The following is a 5,521-nucleotide window of genomic DNA, read 5'->3' as shown; positions in this document are numbered from 1 at the left end:
ATCTCTGGCCCCTAGCACCTCCTTCTCCTGTAACGACCTGCTATTCTAGGCTTGATCAGTTCTTGTCTCGGGAGTGAACTTATCCAATGACTGAAACCCTTTGTCTCGATCCCATCCATAGTTGATACCGGGAACCCGAGCTTATAGTATTCTATCCTTATTTGTGACTCATAATGGTTATGGACATCCGCCCATGTAGTTTCTTGAAACTCGAGCAGGCTTTCCTTTACCTTTTGGGATGCGTCGGAGCTCTGCGGATTTAGACCCTTTTGTGAACAGCTCTACTGCCCACTCATCCGGTACTACTGGTAACATCATCCTCTCTTTGTGGAACCGGATCATGAATTCTCGTAGCAGTTCGGACTAGCCTTGCACAATCCTGAATATGTCCGCCTTTATGGATTGAACCTTTCTTGCTCTAGCATGTCCTTAATGAATGAGTCTGCAAGCATCTCAAATGAGTCAATTGAATGCTCGGGTAAGAGAGAATACCATGTCAGGGCCCCTTTTGTGAGGGTTTCACCAAACTTCTTCAGTAAGACTGACTCGATCTCATGTTGAGCCAAATCGTTCCCTTTCGCAGTAGTGGTGTAGGTTGTGATATGCTCCTGCAGATCCGAAATCCCATCGTATTTTGGTATGTCCGGCATCTTAAACCTTTTTGGAATTAACTCTAGTATTGCACTCAGCTTAAATGGTGATTGCATGTATTTGTTTGAATCTGGGCTTTTTAGTATTAGTGGCGTGCCCTGAATCTGATCCGTCCGAGCGTGAAACTCCTTCGCATATGGATCCATTCGTTCGTTCATTTCCCTTATAAACCTCATTAGCTCGGTTTTGAAGGGATCATTCCCATTGTTATTTCCAGATCCGTTCTCGGTCCCTCCGGCTTCGTCGAAACAACCTTCACCCCTTGGGGTGTTGTTATCGACCCTATAAACCTTTTGGTTTGCAGGAACACTGGAAGGAACTGGGCCCCTTTTGTTCGTGTTATTGGGCGCACCTGACAAAGCTTGTTTTTACTCATTCATCACCCGATCCTGCCTTGAGATGTGTTTCATGATTGATTTATGCTGTTCTCTCAGGATTTTAACCGTTTCCACGACATGTTCCCCATCCGCATCATCGGGAGTCGGTACCCCCACATGCCAAGGATACTGGCCATCTCGGACTGGGGTCTCCTCATCCCCTTCATTGCGAGTCTCGCTGATTGAGTCATCATGTTGGGACAATTCTTTGTTCCCCTCGATGTTGTGTGTGATGTTGACATCATTAGCTTCCATATTGTTTTTCACTAAGGAAAGAATCAAAACAAGTTAGTAATAAATGTAAGGATCAAAGCAATTACGCAATTGTCTAAGCCTCATGGTGGACACCAAACTGTTTACCCGTAAAACGGTACAGTTAAATCTGTTACGTGATTTATAGACAAGCGAACTGATTTGATCCAAAAATGATAAAGAGATAAGGTTAAAATTGAAATTAGCAACTGAAATGGAGAAGATGACAAGTCTAGTTCCGAACACAATGCATCCGAGGACAAAAATGAAAGTAACAATAAAATGCAAATAAAATTATTTAATTGAGAGCAGAAGTAATAAGATATAACTTTTGTATGCAGAAAGTTTCGCGTCCTTACAATGGCTGTTGAGCCTGCTATTTATAGCTTTACCTAAGTAAACAAGATTCTAAGATCAAGCTCCTCTTAAATGATAATAAAAGAGTCATTGATGAATGCGTAACGGCAGACTATGAATGCAAATATTCTTTGCAACGGTCGCTCATTTAATGTTAGTAAATATTCCCTCATTGAATTATATCCGATGACAAACTTTTGATCTTCTCCCGTCGCCTACGCTCCCTTCATGATTTATTCGATATCGATTACATTCGTTGTATTCGGAATTGGTTATTCACTGACTTGCCCTTTACTTATCTTCGATTCCACGTATCATGTTACCATTCGACCATTTGTTATAAACCAATTTTACCCCCAAATAATTAATATAATCAAGGCTTGTGTTTTTCTGCATTATGTGCTTTTGGGATTTTTAAGTAGTAGTAGTCTATTCCGAGGACGTAGGCATCATTGGCGAACACCATTAACTCTTATGCTCAAATTTATCTTCTCTGATAATTTATATCTTAAATTATGCATTTTTCACATCCCGAAATGTATGATGGATCATCTAAAATAGTCGCATCAGAAATTATATAGTTAATATGGTTATGCGATGCAGTCGCTTTAGGTTAATGTTTCACCTCTGTCAATATAATGAAGTGGTTTATATGTTTCTTGTACACGAGAAGCTACACAGTTACATGTATAAAAAACCAGAAGACGCTAATATATATGGTACCACAGGTTACATATTCCAAACCACATATTCAGAGATATTCTCAAAACATATGTATTCTTGAACCAATAAAGAGAAATACCAAAACACAACTAGAGTGATACATAAAGCTTAATCAAAAATCAAAGTTGAGTTCAAATTCAAACCCACCTTCTTCCGCTTCTTCTACTTCTACTTCTTCTCCTTCCTCCTCCTCTTCTCCTTCATAGCCTTCTTCATGCTGCTTCTTAGGATGACCATGTAATAACTTTTGCCCTATTTTCCCAGCAACCTTTTTCATCAAATTCTTCTTATCATGTTCTCCTTTCTTTTGTGCCTTGCTTTCATCATTCTCATGGATTTCTTCTGGCTTGTCTTGAGCTGGATCATCTCCATGTTTGTGGTGTATATGGAACTTCTCCTCGATCTTGTGCAGGATTCTTGACATACTGGTTTGATAAACTATTCTATATATCTGAATTATTTATTCAGTGGTATCTTTTAAGAAAATGAAGAGAGAAATGGAAGTGAAGATAGTTGGATAGAACTAAGATGTGTAGCATTGGCCTATTTATAAGGTTTAGGCATTGACCAAAGCCCACACAATGACCTTCCATTGCTTTAGTGTCAGTTGAAATAGTCTTCTTTGGCTTCTTCATAAACGTGGGTGGCAACTGCTGGGACGGATTCCTTTTAAATATTGGCAAGTTGGGACTTATGATTAGGTGTCTTTTCAAAACGGTGCTAGTATTTAGTTCTTACTTTATGCAAGTTTCAAATAAACTTTTCCGGTAGTCTGTTACGTATGAAAAATAATACATGAATTCCACTTCAATAATCCGGAGATGGAGATTTAATTATCTAGAGATAAGAATATATAAGAAGTCAATGATCAGGATTAGAGTGCGTATGTTGAGCCTTGAGGAGGCTCAGGTTTTTGAAGGCCAATGTTCATACGCTAAATAAGAACATTTCTTTCTCTACTACTATCATTTGTTAATTGTACCATACGCAAGTGATTGCAAGTCGCAAAAGATGATTGATGATCTAATTTTTTTTCGGATTTGGTTACTCATAATTACTTTGAGTTGTGTCAAATTTTAAGGAAAAATAAACAAATAAAAAGTTTAAAGTAAAAAAATTTTCAAATATGGCATATAAATTTTTTGAACAAATTAATAAGTAAAGTGTGTCACATGAATTGAAACAGAACGAGTACCTTCTGTATATACAATTTTGTTATCATATTTCCACAAGCACATTAGCCATCAGCGCTCTCTCTTTAATATTCTCTTCTTTTTTTTCTTTTTTAAAATTTCACTTGTGTGGTCAATACTCTTTTGTAGGATAAATAAAAATATAGAGATATCCAATTTCGTTGTACCAACTTTCAATGATTCACATCTTTGACCACCCTAATTTTCTAAACAGTATGTACCCTTTAAACATTACAATTTACAAGTAGCGACTTATGATTGTGCGGCTCTTGGATTTCATTTTGGTTATATTTTGGAAAATAAGTTTTGCAAAAATTTTAAAAGAATAATTTTGGAATAAGATGAGTGTTCGAATTATTTTTTAAAGAAAAATATTTTGAAAAACAATATTTGTTTTAGTTTCCGGAAAATCTTGGATTGGTATTGCCTGATTGGTTTATGATAAATATTTTGGTTTTATTATCATACGACAAACTTATCCTTGGGGTTAATATCATGTATACCCGTAGATCTTTACTTACTATAACAATAAATTACTTTTTTTAAAAATTAATTACTTGAACTTGGCCTACTAGAATATAAAAGTTAAACTTTTATCATTATAGTATAAAGTAATAAAATAGTACCCATTTCAACCGTAAGTCATATTGATCAATAGATTTTGTTATTTTAATCGGTAAGTTTTACTCTCTATTTCAAAAAGATTGGCACTATTTTCTTATTAGTCTGATCCAAAAAGATTGATATTTTTTAATATTTTCTTAATATGAAGTATTTATAGTCACACAAATGCGATCGCAAGTTTCAGACCACAAATTTTAAAAGTTTTACAATCACACAAATGATATGAATTATTTAAGACCACATATCTCAAAAGTCTTTCACTCTTTAATAAAGTTTGTATCAAGTTAAACTAAGATAATTTTTTTGAATCGTAGAGAGTAGTTATTTTATGGTATTGTATATATATATATATATATATATATATATATATATATATATATATATATATACAAACAAAATACAAAATATAATAAAATAATTTCCTTAAGATTATTATAAATCTGTATTGCTGTAATAAACAATTAAACTTTCTGAAATATATAAACAAAACAGAAAGTTAGTAATACTTGTTTAACGAAATAAATTCTGGAAAAACAGTATAGGAATAAATCGAGCCCACTGAATACACAGTGTGTCCTTAAGAAAATTATTCCCCTCAAGTACCCGAGGTGCTGGAATATATCTTCACCGGAGTGTTGGTACCAAACGCCGGTGAACAGCGAGCCACTCGAAGACTGTAAAATATACTGGATTTTTTTGTGCAGAAGAAGAAGAAGAAGCAGCTCAGAAAATTTCGTAAGGAAAGATTCTGGGATTCAAACTCTATTTATAGAGTTGCTGGCATTGTTTTTGAAAAGGTTTGCAATCTTTCAGAAACATCCATAGCTGTTGGAACAGGGTTGTTAATCCGGAAAAGAAAACGGGTCTGACCGGACCAAATCCGAAGCCGAGCGAGCGACGACGGCGCGAGGCTTGCCTTCTTCTTAACTCTTTAAGAGTTAGAAGAAGAGCAATTATATATATACTCATCAAAAACCTTTTCTTCCTCCAATATGGGACAATGTCCCTTTGCCAAGGAGGGAAACTCAAATATTTTATTTTTCCCTTTATTTCTCATTCACGCTCTTTAAGTTACACAAGCTTAAAATCCCAACAATATATATATATATAAAAAGAATTGAGGGACATTGGGAAGTGATGTCCCACTATTCACTAACCAAGAATTGGGTTTATCTTTTTTCTCAGTTTTTTTGCATTTTCCTTGATATTTTTCAATTTACTTTCCAAATTATGTGCTCTGAAAGTCACGCCTTTGGACCAATAAAATTGAAACTGAAAAGTCATGTCTTTGCACTTTAATTTCATTAATTAATTGCCCTTCCTCTTTAACCCCCATCTTTTCAC

The sequence above is a fragment of the Nicotiana tabacum genome, chromosome 19, assembly GCF_000715075.1.
Source record: "Nicotiana tabacum cultivar K326 chromosome 19, ASM71507v2, whole genome shotgun sequence".
Classification (NCBI taxonomy): Eukaryota; Viridiplantae; Streptophyta; class Magnoliopsida; order Solanales; family Solanaceae; genus Nicotiana; species Nicotiana tabacum.
Note: the sequence above shows the minus strand (reverse complement) of the source record.